The 20,921-nt window shown below is 52.1% G+C and overlaps 1 protein-coding gene across 1 annotated transcript in view; it reads left to right on the forward strand.

Moving 5' to 3' along the window:
- The first annotated feature begins 273 nt into the window (after positions 1–273).
- LOC147748477 (uncharacterized) overlaps positions 274–20,921 on the forward strand; it is an 81,155-nt gene continuing 60,507 nt past the window's right edge. The window contains exon 1 of the mRNA XM_086936444.1: positions 274–558. The gene's annotated coding sequence lies outside the window, so the exon portion shown is untranslated. The remainder of the gene's footprint in view (positions 559–20,921) is intronic.

Below are 20,921 nucleotides of genomic sequence, written 5' to 3' on the forward strand. Positions count from 1 at the left end.
GAGCAGCTGCCTATTACTACAATGTAGTGTGGATCGTGGGGCTTCCCTGCAAGTCATCGTTCACAACAAGGCCTCTCGTGAACCCTAGCCTCGTAAAGCGGATTAATGCTGGTCATCCCCTTGGACGGGATATCCCGCCAGAAGCAGCAGCCCGCACTGACAGTGTCGCCGCCTCTTGATGTTGACAGCAATTATTGAAACTAATCCGTCGTTGTACAGAGCCAGGAGGAACTCGGCCCCTGCCTTCCACGGGGGTCAGACGATCCAGACAGACCCGATCCCCTGCTCCGGCTGCCATCAACAAACACCACAAGGGATTCAATCCCAGCCCTCTCAGCAGCGCGGGCCCATGGGCTCTCGTCCACAGACCACCTCGCCCAGCAGAAGGGACCTCCTGTCCACGAGGACGAGCGCCACGTGTCGAAACAAATCAGAAAGTTCAAAGACGGGACATCGCAAAAGTTAAGCACCAGCAGCGAGGAGGACTCACCAGCACAGATAACACAAATCACCACAGATCCAGTATCAACGGTGCACAGAAGGATCAACAGATCTCAGGTACTGCCGGACCAGCATGTTTCTTGTCTTATTTAAAATTATGAATTAGATGAATAGCATATGTTCTAACATATATAAAGGTGTCATAATATTTTTAGAAAGTCTCTCCCTTAATTCTACAATCTTCTTTCATTTTCCCAACCCCTGCCCTATTTCTGCTGCAGGTTTCAAAATAAAATATGTGCATCTTTAATTTCGGTTTTAACTCTCTTATGTACCCTTATCCTAAACCCATGACTATGTGCTGGGAGAGGAGAGAAGTTTTCTATATGGTTTTTTTTCTATATTTTTGGGGGGGATGGAAACACAGGATACTGCCTCCTCATTAAACATCACCCTATTGACTGAGCCTAGGCTTAGTTAAAAATTCTTCATCCAGAGGGAGAGAACCACAAAAATGTATTTTAGGGACGCTCACACACCCAATTGGTGTCATACTTCATCATCGGTCTCACCCTGGTCCCTATAAACTAGGGTGAGCTCAACCATATTCCACTAAGCCCTGTGGATAATCCTTCTGAAGGGGTTTTGAAAAAATGGAAATACCTTAAGGGCAACTTGCTTTCCTTTTATTATTCGGTGCCTTTGGTAAGGTGAAAACCTACTCTTAGGATGTATACAATAGGGAGGTTACTATCCCTGCACCCCGGTTTCTTGTTGACACGTTTCAGCGCTTTACAATGGCTGCGTTACTTCCCGGTACGCATGGAGCGGTTGAGGAATATAGACAAAAAGGCAGCATGGTACCCTTAGTGTGAGTGTGACAGCAGGGACGTGTCCCACCGCCCGTATTGTGTTAGTGTACACCAGTTAGAGAATTCATATATGCACTTCTGACTGGGAGACAGGCAAGCAGGCCTGGCGAGAGATTCTTGCATGAAGTGTGTGTCCAATGTTTGATACAAAATTTAGTACACAAGGGTGTGATGATTATGACAGTAGGACTATCTTGTTAATATATATGTGACATTGAGAGAGAGTAGTCCTGATGAAAGCCCAGGATCTTTGATAGGTTGTTGTGAAGGGCTGAAACATATTAACAATAAACTAGGGTGCACCAATAGGGTGTGGGAGGGTTCCTAAAAACCTTTTTATGGTTCTCTTCATATAGGCTTAGTCAAAAGGGTGGTAGAATACCTTGGTGCCTAACTTTGATAAGATGAAAGACTGTTTGGCACCATCAGGGAATAAGACATAGAAACCTTATTTACGATTTCTTCTGTGAACCCTTTCTTGTTTTGGCAGATATGTATTTGTCTTTATGTAGCATCAATAACATTTTTATTAAAACGTTTTAGTCTGGAAGAATGGATGTTGCTGTATGGATTAAGTGCATCAGTTGTAGGGATTTCGTTGGAGAAGACAGATAAGGATGTTAAAAAGCATTTCTAATACTAATGGGACATACAAACTCACAAATTACCTGTTTACGGCACTATGGTGAGTGAGGAATTAATCACTTGATTCTTTTTATTTGCAATAGGTGACATTTCCATGTTTTTTTTAACCCTGCAATGCAGAGTAGATCGAATGATTAGTGACAGGGAGTTCCAATGAAGAGGGCCCAGAGGTAGAAGGAGCAGAACCCGGAGGTGCCACTGGGTGCTTGAGTGTGACATGGTTATGGTTTGCAAGCCTCAGCATTTGGTGGGATATGAGATCACAGAGGCAGTTGGGGGCCACAAAATTCATTTGTTTCATACAAGTGTCAAAATATGATGTGATGATGAGGGAGTATGCCTGGGAAGATAGTACACAGCTCTTGTTGCAAAGTTTCGAATCTTGTCAAAGTCAAACACGGGGAAGGAATATTGGGCAAAACCCCGCAGTTATTAAGGACCAGTCTCCTGACTACTAGACAGTATTTGATATTGTGCTTCAATGGCTACATTAATTATGAAGGATTCATTTTTATGAATGGGTTCAGAATAATCCCAGGGTTTCTGGCAGAGGTTGAAAACTTTAGGGTGTCAGTGGAGACTTAAACAGACTGAGTCACTTAGAAACGTGTTTATGAGTAGGCAAAGTAAAGGACACAGTTTATCACCGATAAGCTGTCCTGTGCCAGGCGGCAGTGAGATACACATGGCTGAAGGTGTAGTGAAATCAGTAGGACATGAGAAAAAAGATTTCAGTTTATTCCGCATAAAGATGTTACAGAAACCCAAATGAGGGAGGTAGTGTAGAGTGAGATAAGAGAGGGCAAAGGAAAGAACTGTGATGAAACCAACTGGAACAAAATAAGTTAAGAAAGGATAGTAGAGCAGAAGGTTCTACTGTGTCAAATACAGTGAATGGGTTTAAAAGAATGAGGATGGAACAAAATCAATTATGATGAGCAGTGCTGGTGAACGTGGATAGGTGTGAAAGTGATGTTTGCTTTGAGTGAATTGCTTGGAAACCTGACTGTAGGAGTTTAGTAGCTATTCAGAGGCTATGTAAAGTATGAGATGAATGCGACCAATCGTTTCAGTATTTTGGAGACTAAAGAAAATTGAAACACTGGACTATAACTGGTGGGAGAGGAAGAGTCTGCTGTGGGTTTCTGTAAAGGAGGTAGAAACTTTGCAGATTTGAACCATGCTACATAGGTCACAATGTGAGGGAGTAATTGAACCGAGAAGTTAGAAAAAGAAGAACTCTGGGCATGAGAGCAAGTAAGTTTAAAAGTCTGAATGGGTCAGATGGTACACATGATGGATTGGCAAATTTGAGTGTTGGAATGAGCTAGTAGAAAGTATTGTATCAAAGTGTGAAAGTATAGCTGAGTTGCGTTGGTCTGGCTCTTTTCTTCTGGCTCATCTGGAAAGTGGAGATTTGATGTTGTCACAGGCCAAGCTATAGGAAGCTGGTGTACTCCGACCAAGAACTGATAGTAAATGCTACTGCCACTAAATCTCAGAGCGTGATTAAACAGTGATATTCCTTAGTGGGATATGTTAACAACATATATAATTTGGACAAAGAATTGTATTTTCTGATTGATAATTTTACCTGAAGATTCCTCACCTGTAGAACTATCCCAGGCGTCCGACTGGATTTGGAAACTTGAAAGCTCTTAGGTTGCCCGTAGTGGGCGCAGGATTTGTACCGATTCCGGAAGTGGCATCTGGTGACATCATTGAACCCATGTAGCGAGCGCTTGCTTCGGTGCAACGACTTCAGTGCCCTTTTTCCTTGCCTTTGACATGGAACAGGAGCTATACCCTTTCTGAGGAGATCTTTTAGTAATACAAAATGTAAAAAGTGTAGCAGCATGTCCCTTCCCTAAAAAAAGTCAAGATTTACACCCGGTTTGGACTGTAAGGGACAGATGTCCATCACAGACCCCCACATTCTTTGCCTCCGGTGACCAGAGTCGAACCACTCTATGCATAGTCCCTGTCCCCCCAATCGCACGCCATCTGTAACAAACCTTAACTCAGTTAGTCAGTCAGTCAAAAAGAATTAGTCGTCATAAAAATGTGTATATACAATTAAACATCATAAAAACGTACATAAGCCATTAATATCTACTCATAGAATTCATAACAATATAATCATCATAAAAGTATCTGTGAATAAAATCTCATCCCACACTTACATAGCAAACACTGACATTTCCACATAAAGAAGTTAAAACCGGCTTAAAAATGGCACACCTTCTAATAATCCAGTAAATACCTTTTAACGCAACCATAAATCTCCCTTGGGCACAAGAAACATCCAGATAAAGCATATCCGTTAAAAGAGACCCTGCTTGCGCATAGTTATGGGTGCCCCCTTTTTTTTTTTAAAGCGGCCTTAAAATAGTTTTCCGAAGGGTCTGAACTTTAAAACAATCCAAAAGGATATGTGGATTATCACATTTTACACCAGATACATTCATCATCACTATTTTTACCTTGTCACTGCTATAACACGGATTATCCTACATATGTCCTCCAGGTTTTTCCTGGCACACTTGGTCCACTTCAGTTCACTATGCGTAATCTCATTGTTACACCATAAAGATACCTTTTGCCCATCTCCTGCATTCAAACATAGCCAGAATCTAACTGCCTCCGCACGTGCCAGATAATTCCATGACGTAGTACCTATTTCCACTCTATGCATAGTCCCTGTCCCCCCAGTCGCACGCCATCTCTAACAAACCTTAAGTCAGTTAGTCAGTCAGTTAAAAAGAATGTATAAAACTTCACAAAATTAGTCGTCATAAAAATGTGTATATACAATTAAACATCATTAAAACGTATATAAACCAATAAAATCTATTCATAGAATTCATAAAAATATAATCATCATATAAGTATCTGTGAATAAAATATAATCCCACACTTACATAGCAAACACTGGCATTTCCACATAAAGAAGTTAGAACCGGCTTAAAAATGGCACACCTTCTAATAATCCAGTAAATGCCTTTTTTTTGTATTAAATATTTTATTGAGCATAGGCAAAAAATGCACCTCAGCGACTTCTGTAAGGGCCGCCACCACTCTAGGGAGGCCGAGATCAGCGACCTCGCGGAAACCCCACATAGGGCCAGCGGGTACACCATCTTATTAACACAGCAAGCCGCCTACAACCCAATGGGCCGGCCGCGTCTTAAGAGGTGCTACAACGGTGCAAGCTGGTCAGTGCTAGTGCATTGTAAGAAAACACGAGAAACAAAGAACTGTAAACAACCCCGCCACCCACCCCACCCCGGCCCTCCCTTCTCCTTGTCCATGTCCGGAATCCAGCTATAGGTCGTGAACCACCCTCAACAGTCAGTGGACGCCACGCGCGTGGGGCCTGTGCGCTTACGGGTATGTGTTTTGGGGTCCGGGAGAGGTGTCTCCGCCAAGCGTAGCAGACGCAGGTAGCGTGGGCAGCTCACCTCCCGAAACTCCCCGGTAAGCAAGGCGAGGAATGGCCGCCAGAGTTCCGCAAAGTCCGCCCCCCTCCCTGATGCTGCCAGCGATAGTTTCTCCATTCCCAGGATTGCCCACAGTCGGTGAAGCCACCCCAGTTGTAGCGGAGCCTGGGTCGCCCTCCAGTGTGCCACAATGTTTTGGACCGCAGCCCCAAGCGCAAGCGCGATCAGGCGCCCGCGCCAGGATTTCAGAGGATACATGAGTGCGTTTGGGAGGCCTAGTAGAATGTACGCTGGGAAGCGCGGCAGTTGTGTGTCTAGATGTGCATCTATAAGATCCAGGATAGGGTCCCAATAGGGGCGCAGCGCCTTACAGCTCCACAGCAGGTGTTCCAGTGTCCCTAGTTCCCCACATCCCCTCCAGCATCTGTCACTGATTCGGGCATCCCAGCGGTGTAGTCTCTCAGGGGTGTGGTACCAGTATGTTGCTACCTTAGTCAATGTCTCGGTAAGGCCAGTGTGATGCGCCGAGTGTCTGGCTCTATGGTACACCCCCTCCCATTCCTTCCTAGTGAGCTGCCTCCCCAAATCCCTCTCCCACCGGACTTGGCCCGCATTGTATGTGTGTGCCTGCGTGAGTAGCAGCTGCTGATAGAGGTCCGATATCAACTTCTTATCCGAGGTGCGTGTCAGCAGCCATCGTTCGTAAGGCGTGAGGTGCCGTTGGGCCCCGGGCTGGATCGAGGGATGGAGCACCCAGTGGCGCACCTGCAGGTACTGCAAGCGTTCTGATTCGGCCACGCCGTAATCCGCCTTGACCTGCTGGAACGGCAGAATGCCCTTGATATCGAACATGTGTCCTGCCGCGCGACAGGGTGTCGTCCGCCACGTCGTGAACGTGCCGGTGTCCAAGCCCGGTGTGAAGTCTGGATTCTCAAAGATGGGAGTCATGGGTGAGGGGAAGGTGGTCAGCCCCTTGGCCACGGCTACTCTATCCCACACTCGCAGGGCGGTGCTGGTGATTTCAGAGGCGTACAGGTTAGGGGGACGGTGTCGACGCGGAAGGAAGGGCACGCCTTGGAGGGTACGGCCGGCCACTGCCTGGTCCAGGAAGAGCCAGTGCTTACCGGACTCCAGCTGGAACCATTCCACAAAGGTGCGCAGCTGTGCCGCCTGGAAGTACAGTGTAAGGTCTGGCACGCCGACCCCTCCGTTCGCGGGGGGTAGGGTGGCGAGAGTATGCTTGAACCTGGGTCGCCGGCCGTTCCAGATGAACCGTGACAATTCCGATTGAGTTTGTTGGAGCCAACCCGCCGGGGGGTTCAGGGGGAGCGTCTGGAACAGGTACAGAATCTGCGGCAGCAGTGTCATTTTGACTGCGGCAATTCTTCCCAACCACGACAGCGTAAGTGGTTTCCAGCGCCGGAGCTGCTCCCGGAGTTTGCGGGTGAGGGCCTCGTAATTAGCCCGCGCAGTGTCTCGGACAGTAGGAGCCAGGCGAACGCCCAGGTACGGGACGGTTGCGTCCGACCATTGGATTTGGAATTCCGATTTAATCTCGGCCACCACATCCGGGCTCAGCGAGATATTCAAAGCCTCAGATTTGGCTTCGTTGATCTTGAAGCCCGAGGCCAGGGCGAAGGTGTGTAGCTCCACAAAGAGAGCACGCAGGGATCGCATCGGGTCAGTGAGGGACAGCAAGACGTCGTCGGCGTACAGGCTGATCTTATGCGTGTCGGCCCCAAATTTAATACCTGAAATGAGAGCATGTTGCCGCACCCTCTGGGCCATCGGCTCCATGTACAATGCGAATAGGAGCGGCGACAGCGGGCAACCTTGGCGCGTGCCTCTGCCAATGTCGAACCTCGGGGAGGTATGACCGTTCACTCGTACCGCGGCGTTGGGCCGGCGGTAGCAGTTGAAGATGCGGTGGCGGAGTTTCTCTCCAAAGCCGAAGTGACGGAGGGCCTGGTCGAGGTATGGCCAGTGTACTCTGTCGAAGGCCTTCTCCGCATCAATGGTGAGCAGCATGCAGCCGGGTTTAGTGCGCGATCCGGCCTCAATGAGGTGCAGCACCCGCTTAGTGTTGTCGCTGGTCTGCCGTTGGGGGATAAAGCCCGCTTGGTCGGGGTCTATCAGCTGTTGCATATATGGGGCGATGCGGCTCGCTAGTATGCCAGTGTAGAGCTTCAGGTCTACGTTCAGTAGCGATATGGGTCTGTAGGAGCCGCAGACTGCCGGATCACGACCGGGTTTGGGAATAACAGAAATAGACGCCTCCAGCAGGTCCGGATGTATGGCGCCGGGCGTATCAAACGTGTTAAACAGGTCGCGCAAGAGGGGGGCAAGCTGCTGGCAAAAGGTCTTGTAAAATGCCGGAGTATAGCCGTCGGGTCCCGGGGATTTCCCGACCTTGAGGCGGGCAATGGCCGAGATGACCTCTTCCAGGCCTATGGGCCGCTCCAGAAAGTCCGCTTGGGCTTGGGTAAGGGTGGGGAGTTCCGCGCTCTGCACATAGGCTGGGCCGGCGTCAGGGTCTAGGTGATCCGCGTCGTAGAGCGCCGCATAGAAATTGCCAAAAGCCGTCGCAATCGCTGCGTTTTCTGTGACCAGGTCGCCATTGGGTAACCGGAGAGAGCGCACCTGTTGCCTCTGGGTTTGCGCCCGAAGTCTACTCGCCAGCAGTCTCCCGCAGCGGTCGCCACCGGTATAGTAGACGTGTTTGAGGCGCATCGCGGCGTATTCCGCCACATCTTGGTCCAGGGCCGCCAGCATTTTCCGCTCGGCGCATAGTTGACGCCATGCTCTGGCTGCCCCTGTGCGTTGGTGCATCTGTTCCAATTCCGCCACGCGCTGGGAGAGCTCGGCACGTTTCAGCTCCCTCTCCTTGTTGTTGGCCGTGGCGATGGAGATGATTTCCCCGCGCAGGACCGCTTTGAGGGCCGCCCACTGGGTCGCTTTGGTGGTGTCATCATTGGCGTTGTGCTCCAGAAAACGGTTAATCGCCGTCGTGAGTCGGGCCTGGGCGTCAGGCAGCTGTAAGAGACCGTCCCGCAGCCTCCAGTGCCGTTGTGGAGCTGGCATTGCTCCCACCCGAAGCGTCGCTGCCACCGGGGAGTGGTCCGAGAGCGAGGCTGGCAGTATCTCCACGCTCTCCACTTGTAGCGCCAGCTGCGAGGAGCCCAAAAAATAGTCTAGCCTCGCGTACGTCTTATGCGCAGCCGAATAATACGTGTATGCGGTAGTTTGGGGGTGCGTGTGCCGCCATAGGTCGATGAGGCCCAGGTCTGTCAGGTGCGCGTGACCCGCCGCCGTGAGCGCCCCTACTTGACCGGATCTCTGACCCGAGCGATCCGCCGTGTTATGAAAGACTATGTTGAGGTCCCCCCCCAGCAGCAAGTGAGTGTGTGTTGGCTGTAACGGTCTCTAGAGCTGTATGCAGGAACTTTTCCTGACCCTCGTTCGGGCCATAAACAGAGCCCACAAGCAAGGTGTGGCCCGCGATTTGGAAGCTATAGAGTAGGAGCCGCCCTCTAACTTCGGCCTCTTTTTGGAGGACTTTCCCCTCAAAGGACTTAGCCACTAGGATCGCCACCCCTGCAGACTTCTTCGGGGAAGAGGAAAAGAACTGCCACGGGAACGCGCGGGATTTGAGTCTATGCTGGTCGCTGCGCACAAGGTGTGTTTCCTGGAGAAGGCAGATATCCGCCTTGGAGCGCTCGAGATAGGATAATATCGCCCTGCGTTTGTTCGGGCTGTTGAGACCCCGCACATTAAGCGTAAGCACTATGAGGTGTCGTGGCATATCTGGGATCGTACGAGTAAAGCCAAGCCTGCCCGGCGGTCGTGACTGTGGGCCCGCGGGTCGCGAAAGACACTGCGATAGGGGCCGCGTCAGAGCACCTCTTGGCGACCGAACCCTCTGGACAAGGAGAACCCCCCCGCCCCTCCCCCCTCTCTCCCCAAGACCCCCCCAACCCAAACTGCCCCCCCAAGTCCCCGCTCAACCGGAGCGACTGGTCAACCCCAACTGCCCCCCCCATCCTCAGCTCAACTGGAGCGACCCCTTTCACCCGGGTCCCCCTCTCCCTCGGAGCAACTCCCCCCCGCCCCTCCCCTCTTCCCTGCATCACCCCCCAACTCTCGCCCCCAACTGGTAAAGAAATGAGGTCCAATATTGTCCCAGGTCCAGTCTCAAGGCCACTGGACCCGTGGTAGAGTACGTCCGTAGAATGGAAGCAGTGGCAGCAGTGCGAGCAGGTCGGTCCTCCCCTAGCTCTCCGCTGAAAGCGCTGAGTCAGAGTCTCCATCTGGGAAGGCCAACAAGCACTCTGCCTTCGCCCCCGCCGCCGGACCGGACTGATCCAACCCGGCCGAGACCTGTGGAGCTAGTGCGGTCCCCTCTCAGCGGTCAGTCACTGTGCGCTGGCGCCAGGCCCTGCGCCACGGTTTCCACCGCCGCCCGCTGCCCTTCCTCTATCTCCGCTGCTGCGGGGCGCCTCGGCCTGCGTCTGCGGCGTTGCTGTTGCCAGCGTCCCGGGGTCGCCTCGTTGGGGGCCCCGTCGCCCAGCGGGCCGTCGTCGACCGGTGGCTCGTCAAGTCCCAGTACACGGCAAGCGTCCCTGAGGGAACGCGGCTGATGAAGCACATTACCTAGCCGAAACACCAAGCGGAAAGGGTGCCCCCAGCTATAGGAGATGTTGCGTTTTCTCAGTTCCGCTGTCACTGGCCGAAAGGTGCGCCGCTTCTCCAGTGTGAGTGCGGCCAGATCCTGGTATAACGTCGGTGTGTGGTCGCCAAAGGTAATCTTGTCCAATTGGCGGGCCTTGCTCAGGATCTCCTCCTTTGTTCTGTAGTCCTGCACACACACCAGGATGTCCGCCGGGTGAGCAGCGCCGGCTCTCGGCGGACCCGTCCGGTGGGCTCTGTCTAGTCGCAAGGGGGCATCCGCCTGTCGGCCCAGGATGTGGTTGAAGAGGCTCCGCGTGAACTGAAAGAGGTCCTCCGTGTCCGGGGTTAGTTGCACTCCTCTGATCCTGATGTTATGCCGCCTGGAGCGGTTTTCCAGATCCTCGGCATGCGTTTGGAGATCTACCTGTTGGTCATGTATGCGGGCCAGTTCCTGCCTTAGGGCCTCGATTTCGGTGTCCCGCGTGTCACTTTTCGCCTCCAGGTCCGCCACCCTCTCCCCTATGGCGTCGGTATCGCGGCGGACCTCCTTGATCTCGTCCTGAAGCTCCTTCTTTAGGGCATGGATGTCTTCCCGCAAACTGGAGAACAGGGATTCCAGGAAGGACCGCGTGACCGGGCCCTCGGGGTCCCGTCCCGCTGGAAGGCGACACGACCTCCACCTTCTTCTCCGCGTCACCTCGGGAATTGGGCCCCACTTGTCCATTCCGCTTCCCCATGGTGGTGGGGGTGAAGAGGTCCTTAATGGTGCGGTCCTTCTTGGTCCTTCCGCCAGACATGTCCTCCCGGGGCCCCCAGCCGCGGCCGTTGACCACCTCCTCCGCTGGCCGCGGGTGGGCCCCTGGGTCCCGGGGAAGACCCTCCGGGCTGGGATGATCGGTGCTCCCCGAGGTCGCGGCTGCACTAGGCGGGCGCAGCGCGGTGGGGGAGAGCTGCTGGAGCCAGGAATGGTGGGGGGCGCAAGGCTAGTCCCGGGCAGGGCTCGTTGCGGTCCAAAATGGCGCCCGCGGCCTTCAGGGCTGTGCTGCCAAGGGGGCGAGGAGGTGCGGCAGGCCCGCAGAAGCCCCGTCCAGGGATCTCAGGGGGCCTCGCGCATCGCAGCGCGGGTCGGGCCTGTCGGCGCTGCAGCCGTCGGCGCTGGGTGCGCTTTCCAATGAGTCTGTCAGAGCAGGAGGCCTCGCCAGGCCCACAGCACGCGGGAGCGTCTCCACGTGTCCCTCTGGTCACAATCTTCGCTCAAGTTGATGGGCCCCCTCCGGGTGCGCAGCCCCGATGTTGCAGCAGCACATAGGGAGCTCAGTGCGGCAGGGGCAGCGCCGCAGGCGGGCGCCAGCGATGAGGGAAGGACACGAGGCTAGGCCCAGTCAGGGCGCGTTGTGTCTCAGTGCAGCGCCCGCCGGCAGTCCCACCGCGCCTCTGGCGCTCGCAGCGGGGGCCGCCAACCCCAACTCGCAAGGGGGTCCGCGCGAACACCTCCTTCCCCCGGTGGTTGCTGCTCCACAGAGGTAGGCTCGCCGGGCGCTGGGGGGCCGCCCGTCCACCCCCGCTCCTCACCTCCGCTCTCGGGGCACCCGCCGGGCTCCTCCACACGTCCCCCAGCAGGTGTCGGTGCAGTCCGCGGCTCTCAGAGCCGATCAGCCAAGGCGACGAGGTGGTGCGGCAAGCCCGCAGAAGCCCCCGACCTGGGACCACGGGGGGGCCTCGCGCTCCGCAGCGCGGGTCGGGCTCGCCGCCGCTGCCGCTGCCTGGTCTAGGTGCACTCGAGGCGGCGTCCGGGCTCCGCCCACCACGGCCTCACTTTCGCCGCACTGCTCTCCTCAGGCCGCCGTGGCCGCCACGAGTCGGGGCAGGGTCGGCGGGAATCACGCGCCGGGAACCGGCAATGCCGCTCCCCCGCACCTCTCCGCAGTAGTGCCGGTGCCGGGCCTGCCGGGAAAGCGCTCGGGCCGGGATGGATGCTGTAAATATGCCAGTAAACGGCGGCCGGCGGCGGGAGCTTGACAAAGCACGTCTGCTCACACCGCCATCTTGGCCACGCCCCCCAGTAAATGCCTTTTAACGCAACCCTTTAATCTCCCTAGGGCACAAGAAACATCCAAATAAAGCGTATTTGTTAAAAGAGACCCTGCTTGCGCATAGTTACGTTTTTTTTTTTTAAAGCGGCCTTAAAATAGTTTTCCGAAGAGTCTGAACTTTAAAACAATCCAAGAGAATATGTGGATTACCACATTTTACACTCAAATCACAGGTACATTCACCAGATACATTCCTCATCACTATTTTTACCTTGTCACTGCTATAACACAGATTATCCTACATATGTCCTCCAGGTTTTTCCTGGCACATTTGGTCCACTTCAGTTCACTATGCGTAATCTCATTGTTACACCATAAAGATACTTTTTGCCCATCTCCTGCATTCAAACATAGCCAGAATCTAACTGCCTTCCCACGTGCCAGATAACTCCATGACATAGTACCTAATTCCATTTTTACTGCCTGGATCATTGTGCACCTCGGCAGGGACAATAGACTTTTCAGACATTTCCCCTCCTCAGATTCCCAATTACTTTTGCCAATTAAATTTATCAACTCAGCTCCATATTGAATTTGAGGGCGGGTCATACCAACATAGGCTGTTAAAACTGGATTTAGGGACATATCCTCATAATCTCTATTACATTTTTTCAGACTACTTACTGATACCAGGGCTCTTGCTTTAAGTGATTCAATATGATCGGTCCTTAATAACCTCATCGTAAACCATACCACCCCTAAGTACTTATATTTATCAACAGATTCTAATTTTGTGGATCCGAATTATCGCCCAAAATGTGCAGATTTTTTTGCCAAAACCCATTACCTTAGTCATCTCCAAGTTTACCACTAGCTTTTTTGTTGCAATATTTCATGAATGCATCCCGCTTCCTTTGTCAGCCTACTGCAAAAACAACAGCGTATCTCTGTCAGATCCTTAAAAACAAGAATATCCACATTCAGGAGACATGCTATATGTTTCCCATCCACTTTCGATCAACCGCCCTTTGCAACTGCTAAAGCTGACTGTAAGTCCGCTATAAACAAGGAGATGAGTAAGGGGGCAAGACACATCCCTGTCTCAGCCCATTGTTGATTGGGACTTTCTGGGTCAAAGTCCCATCAGTGTCTGTAATTACCTGAGCCCAGTTATGTGAGTGCAGCCCCGTTATAATTGCCAGAAGGTTCTTGGGGATATCTTGCTTCGTCAGTGTCTCCCATAAACAATTCCGGCCCACCAAATCAAAGGCTGCACAAAAGTCTACGAAGCCGCAAAATAAGCTTTCCCTCTGATCTATAGACTTTTCCGCAAGGGACCATAAGCAGAAGCAGTTATCTGTCATAGAGTGGCCTTTCTTAAAGCCCCCTTGTTCCGTAGGTGCAATCTGGTATAATTCAGCCCATTCCTTAAGACTACCTAGGATCATTTTTTAAAACAGTTTTTCACTCACATCCAGTAGGTTAATCAGCCTGTCATTTTTGGGGTTCTTTGTATCCCCCTCTTGTGCATCGGTCTAATGATAGCCCCTTTCCAATTGTCTAGAAACTGGTCCATGGCTAAAAGTCCTTGGAACGTCTGGTGGTAACATTTTGCCCACCAGTCAACCCTGGTTTTAACTATAATGGCAGGGAGGTTATCTGGCCCTGTCACTCTATTCAAAACGAGTATCAAGGTGGTGTTTTTAATATTTGCCAGAGAGAACTGGGTTCCAACCTCCTCATCCACCCCATTCCATTCTCTTGATCTCACCAACTTGATCTTTATCGACTCAACTCCATATATTTCTTTTAAATATTCGACCCTTGCTTCTTTTTCCACCACACATTTCATTGCCCCATATCCTTGCCTGTACCCAGCTGCACAAGCTTCTAAAACATTTTTTAAATTTTTTGTTTTCATGGCTCCTAACAAATGTTCCCAGCAGCTCTCCTTATATACCCCTTTCAGATCTCTGACCAGTGTTTTTTTATATTCTCTCTTGGTGTTCTGGAGGCTGACATAGATCTCATGGTCAAATTTTGTCTAAAGGGTTTTTACGCTTTTCCTGATCTGGGACTTTAACTTTCTACAATCCCCATCAAATCAATCATTAGCTTTCGTAGTGTTGGTCCGGACCCTATTTTCATCTTCCTGTTAGCGTTTAAATATACTATCATCAATAGGAGTGCAGGGGGAAAGAGGTAAGGCCGCCCCCCACTCAAACAACTGTAAACAAATTACGCCTTACCTACTGAAACTACATCAAAGATTCATTGACCACTCGGGACAGTCTGATGCATCGTCCAGATCCTCCAAGTGTGTTACCTAACACTAAACCCCTGGGTCAGAGATGTAGATTTAAAGCAAAAAACAAAGACAGGTCCCAATGTTTCAGAAAAATGTGTGAGCACAGAGAGAGCACCTCACGGACGTAACTCCAGAGGGGGTTCCTAGTTAGCAATGTCCAGTGTACCCACTTCTCATCATCGGTTACTCTCTCTGTGTGGAGTGTGAGAAAAGGTAAAAAAAACACACAAATAGTGGTATATAAAGACAGTAACCAATGCCACAATACACTTATATAAATAGTGTGTCTATACACATGTGAACCCAAAACCAAAGACTAAGAAATAGTGTTTAAAGTGCAACCAAAATGTTAAAAATAATTAATGGTAAGGGTTGCTAGCTTTCTGTCTTTATTCTGGTGCTGCAAGCCTTCCAAATTAAAAATGGATTTTCATATACCATACAAGTTCAAAATGCTGACATGTTTCATTGCTATCCATTCAGCAAATTCATCAGGGCAGTCTGAGGTTTTTAGGCATCACACTCAAATGTGTATCTAGGACCTTATGGTTGCCACATCCGGACGTACCGGCAACCATGTGTAGGACCCCGTGTCTACTGATCACGTGTCCTTCGGTGCTTTGGTAAGACTCAAGCCCGCAATGCCGCGTCCCTCCGGTGCTTCCGACGGTCCTGCACTGCAGGACAGTCGGACCAAAAACCAAAGACTATTTCTTAGTCGTTGGTTTTGGGTTCACATGTGTATAGACACACTATTTATATAAGTTTTGAGGAGCTGGCGATATCGGAGGAATTGACCGGGGGGGAGATCGAATTCGGCGATTAGTCGATCGAATGATTTAGCCCGACCCTCCAAAATATTTTTTAATCTTTCCAGGTGTCAGGTAAGCCCGGTGTAGGATATTAAAGTGTATCTGTTGGAAGCGTGCATTTCTCGTGCTTTTCCTTGCCCTCTGCATTATCTGTGCCCTTGCTACGTCTGGGATCTCTTGGTTCAAGTCAGTTTCCCATTTGGCCTTCAGCACGGCTAGAGGCGGCAACTTTTCCCTTAGCATCCTGGAGTAGAGTCATGTTACCGCCTTATACGTTCCTGCCACCATCATAGCGTACTGGCACGCCATTGTCGTCGTGGGTTCCGAGAGGCCCCCTCCCCAATGTGCCTGCATGGCTCTGATCACCGCTACATGCAGGAGGTAGCCTCCCCTCGGAAGATCAAACCTTTCTTGCATTGCTTGATACGGTAGAAGTACTCCGTCCTCATATAGATCTCCTAAGACCTGCAGACCCGCATCTTCCCAGGACTGCAACTGTGACCAGTCTCCTCCGTGTGGGAGCGCTGTTATCATCCCCAAAGGTATTTCAGGTGCGTAAGGATGCTTAACTCCCGCTCTTCACTGGGACCGGTTCCAACACTGCCTAAACGTACGCTCTTCAAGGGTTAGGTCGCTCAAGGTTAGCCTCTGTTGCAAGGTAATGTAGGCGAGTACGTGTCTCGACGTGCCTCCCTGTCTCTCTTGTTCCGAGCCTCGATATACTCTTGCCACTTCTTGCGTGTAGAGTTGCAGTTGGGCCGCGAGGTAATAAAGTTCGAAATCCGGCACTGCCAGACCTCCCTCATCCTTCGGGCGGCAGAGTGTTTTAAGCGCCACCCTGCATCTGCCCGATCCCCATAGAAATGATGTCATTTGCGATGTTAAGCTTCGGAAAACGGGGTTGGGGATCCACACGGGGAGCGTGCGAAAATAGTAAAGGAGGCGGGGGAGCACAATCATTTTTAGCAATGATATGCGGCCTGTCACCGAAAGCGGTAGAGTGGACCAAAATGTCATGCTTCCCTTCAATGCTTGCATGCATCTGCCTATGCTGCCGTCTAGCAAATCTGTTGCCGTGTGGTATATGTAAACTCCCAAGTATTTCAGATATGTGGGCTCCCATGTCAACAAAGGGCAGTGGGGAGGCCGCAACCCTCCCCTCCTCTCGGGAAACAACCAAGTTTTGGACCAATTAACTTTTAGGCCCGAATTCTCCCCAAATCGCGTGAGGAGCCCCTCCGCCCCATTCAGCGCCTCATCCGCATCTTCTAGGAATAGTAAAAGGTTGTCTGCATATAGGGAGACGAAATGCCTCTCTCCTCTGCTATCTATCCCCTTGTAATGTTTTCCCGTCCGTATTTCAGCTGCAAGTGGTTCCATCGCTAAGGCAAACAGCAGGGGGGATAAGGAGCAGCCTTGCCGTGTTCCTCTTTCCACCGGGTATTGCCGTGAGATGAGGGGCCCTACCCGTACTCTGGCCACCGCCGACGTGTATAGTACCTTGGTCCACCTGATGTAGCCTTCCCGAGCCCAAAGCGTTCCATGACCTCGTACAGGTATTTCCATTCTAGACTATCGAACGCTTTCTCGATATCTATGGACAGAATCATAGGTTCCTGTCCCTCTGGGTGGGCGTCATCTAGAAGTCTTATGAGCCGTCTGATGTTTGTAGTTGAGTTGCGTGTAGGTATGAACCCAGACTGGTCCTTGTGGACCAGGTCAGTCATGTGCTGTAATAGTCTGGCAGCCAGTATACTACTCAGTATTTTGTAGTCCTTGGTGAGCATAGACAATGGTCGATAGGAGGCCACGCATTGGCTCTTCCTACCTGATTTCAACAACGGAATCACCAAGGCCTCCCGCATGGATTGGGGCAGGCAGTCCGCCGTCCTAGCCTCATTATATACTATTTGGAGTCGCGGAGCTAGCAGATCCAGGTATTTACTATAGAATTTGATGGGCAAGCCATCTGTGCCCGGCGTTTTATTGCGGGCCATCCTTTGTACGACCCCTCTAATCTCGCTGAGCTCAATGTCCCTACCCAGGTCGTCCGCCTGCTCTTGGTCCAAAGACGGCAAACGTAGACCCTCGAGAAAGGCCTCCACGTCCTCCTCCTGCCCTTCCAGTGCACTCTTGTAAAGCGTCTCATAGTAGCCCTGGAATCTATCGAGGATTCCTGCCTGGGTGTAGAGCACTTGACCCGTGCCATCGTCCAGAGATAGGATCAAAGAGCCCCGCTTGGTGGGGTTAGCCAGCCATGCCAGGAGTGTTCCAGCCTTATCACCCTCGGAGTGTGCCCTAGTTATATAGGCTTTATGATCAAAACTACTGAGTCTCTCCACCTCTACCGCTACTGCCTCCCTAGCTGCACACATCGCTTCTTGGAGTTCTGGACGACCTGGCCGTCTCTTCTCCATCGCGCGCAGTTTGTCTTCTGCCAGTAGCGCTCTGCGCACTCCTGCATATTGGGTGATACATTGGCCCCGGATGACTACCTTGAAGGCATTCCACTCCATTGCCCTGGATGCCGTGGTGCCGTCATTTTCATCAAAATATTGTGTAATCCCTGTATCCAGTGCTGCCTGCAACATTGGATCGTCTAGCGTCTCCGGCCTCAGCCTCCACGTTGGAATACTCGAGGTTTCGGCCATCCAATCCAGCGTAATCAGCAAGGGGTTGTGATCAGAGGTTGTTCTGGCTAGGTATTCCGTTTTTGTTACTGACGGTATGACAGACGGCGAGCACAGTATCGCATCCCACCGAACATGTAGGTCATGCAGGCCGGAGTAGTGTGAGTAATCCCTTTCCCCTGGATGTTGCGTTCTCCAAACATCCTGCAGTTCCCACCTCTCCTGCCACTCCAATCTACCTTTTGCTAGTCGCCGTACTGGAGATTCTCTAAGTGGTGGGTGAGATCTATCTAATGTGACATCCGTCACTGAGTTAAAGTCCCCGCCTATCAGCACAGGGCCCGCCAAGCAGTGTGCTAGCGCTCCCGATAGTCGAGCTAGAAAGGATAGTTGGTCAGTGTTTGGTGCATGTACACTACACAGGCTATATCTTTCCCTCCAAGCTTCCCCTCTATGGCTACGTATCTACCCTCTGGATCTATAAACTGCCTAGTCAACTGAAAGGGAGTGCCCGCCTTGATCCTGATCAGTGCTCCCCTAGCGAACGCTGAGTACGTTGTAATAAATAATTGTCCTCTCCATCTGCGCTGTAATGCTATCCCTTCCTGCTTTGTCAAGTGTGTCTCCTGCAGCAATGCGATTTGAATCCCCCTGCGGTTCAAATATGCGTTGATTTTGTGCCGCCTCCCCATTGTCTGCAGTCCCCTTACATTCCAGGTCAAGCATTTCACTGTACCCCTGTTATCCATTGTCCCAAGTGCTCTGATCCAACGCAAGAAAGTTCCTTGCTCCTACACAGGTGGTGGTGTCCCCATAACTGTTCTCTAACTCTGTCCGTATGCCCCCCTTAACAAAGACATAACCGGTTGACATTTCAAAATAAGCAGTCCCAACTTTATCTCCCCCCCCCCCACCCCCAGGACAGGCCCCAATATTGATTTATTAGTTCCCATCCAAACTTGATGAAAATAGTCCAACACTCCCTAATTCACAGTCGTCACTGTGAAGGCCTTAAGGGCCAACGAGGTGTGGCTCTTATCCAAAAAGTCCCATCCCCCCGCCCCTAAGATCCCCCCCTGATATGGCTGCGGTGACCCATTGCATTTAGCAATAATTACTTTTGCTAGCAGTACAGACCCTCCCCAGTTACCAGCTGTGGCATCCTCCTTGCATGATCATATCAGGCTTCAATTATTTCTTCCGACGTCTGAGGCGTCACTATCGGGCCTTTGGTGCTGTTGATTTCCGACAGGTCCGTTTCTGAGCCCGTGACGTGGTCCTCCGAGTCCGTACCTTGTTGCGATGGGGCCGTGACAGCCCCTGACAGTTCCACCTCTGATTTTAGCGCCGCTCTCCTCTCCTCGTCCGTTTGAGACATCGTTGGTTTCCGACGACCTTGTCGCCGCTTGTGGATTCTTTGAGATTTCCAGGTTTGCGGTGGGTTCTTCGCTTCTTCCATCCGTCGTTTAGCTCCATCCGTTCCCTCCTTGTATAATTCCCACCATGCCCAGGCATCCGCCGACGTGGGGAAGAAGTGCGCCTTATCATCTACCACCACTCTAAGCTTGGCCGGGAAAAGCAGGGAATATTGCATGCCTTCAGTCCTGAGTTCGCGTTTAATGGATAGAAAGGACGCGCGTAGTCTCTGTGTCTCATACGTGTAATCAGGAAATACCGTCACTTTGCTGTTGTCCACTTGGAATATTCCCGCATCGCGGGCTCTCTGGAGCAGTAGGTCTCTGTCTTTGTAATGCAACAATTTGATCACCACTGGCCGGGGCGGTTGGCCCGGCCTAGGTGTACCGGCGGGGACACGGTGGGCCCGTTCTAGCGTGAAAAAGGGTGAGAGCCCCTCCGGCGCCACCTCGGTTTTGATCCAATTGTCGAGGTACCCAACCATGTCTCCCCCTTCTTTTTTTTCCGGCAGGCCCACCAGACGGACGTTATTGCGCCTACTTCTGTTTTCGACGTCTTCCGCCCTCCTCTCCAGTGATTGAATGCGGTCCAAGGCTCCCGCCAGCTTCGCTTCCATTGCCTTGTGGGCTGGGGTTAGCTCCTTCAAGGTGTCCTCTGTGTCCTTGACCCTGTCTTTGAGTTTGGCATGGTCCGCTCGCAACAGCCCCAGCCCCGTCGCTACTTGCGCGATATCTTGTTGTAGAGTGTCCTTCGTGGTCTCAATGGCCTCGAGGATCCGATCCTGTAGCTGTTGTAGGTCCATGGGTCCCGGGGTAGCCTCCTCTTGCGTTGCTGGAGTTGCGGCCCCCTCTCCTTTTCCCTTGTTCTTCACCATTGTCGCCTGTAGAGTTAGCGGCCTTCCCCTCGCTCCAGCTTTCGGAGAGGAGTTCTTGTCGCCTGGGCTTGTCGCGGCGGACCCCGCCAGGTGTCAATCTTTAGTTCCAAGAGGGCTGGTCGGTTCCGCTGCCGTTGCGTGCGCTCCCTACTCAGGCGCTTCCGTCGCAGAACAGATTGCCCCCCCACTGCAGTCTCGAATGAAAGACCTGTTGCACTGCACTTCAAGCTAGCTCCACAAATAGGCGGTCACCTGGCATTGTTGTCACTCCCAGGGTAAGGTCTGTGCTCCGTCCAATCGTTATCCCAGTGCAGGCGCCCCTCAGGTGGTTCCACTCAGCCGCCGCTCAGGGCTTGCATCGTCATTCGGTGTGCGCCTATTAGCCGCTAATGGGGTTCGTGTCGGCTGGGTCCCCCCGATTGTACTGCCTCGGGCCCTTGCCGAATGGATCTGCGCTGCCTCGCCGCCCTGGCGCCGCCCAGTTTCCAGGGGACATTTGTCTCTTGTGGGTACCTATGGCTCCGTGTTCGCGGTGGGCACCAGATGTCCGCCACCTGTGGGTGGGCGTCACCCTCCAGTGGGGCGATTGCGTTGAGGCCTCAGGGGGCAGTTATGGGTTCGCGTTTAGTGGCGGAGCTTCACAGTGGGTGGGCTCCGATGAATCAGCAGCCACAAAGTCCCCCCGGGCTGCGCGCCGTCCTCCACCCGAGTTGCCGCTGTGCTGGGCTCCCGCCTCCTCGTGGGGACGAATTGCTCCGTCTCAGTCCTGTGCCCCGCTGCGC

The sequence above is a fragment of the Lissotriton vulgaris genome, chromosome 1_1 (assembly GCF_964263255.1).
Source record: "Lissotriton vulgaris chromosome 1_1, aLisVul1.2, whole genome shotgun sequence".
NCBI classification, from domain to species: domain Eukaryota; kingdom Metazoa; phylum Chordata; class Amphibia; order Caudata; family Salamandridae; genus Lissotriton; species Lissotriton vulgaris.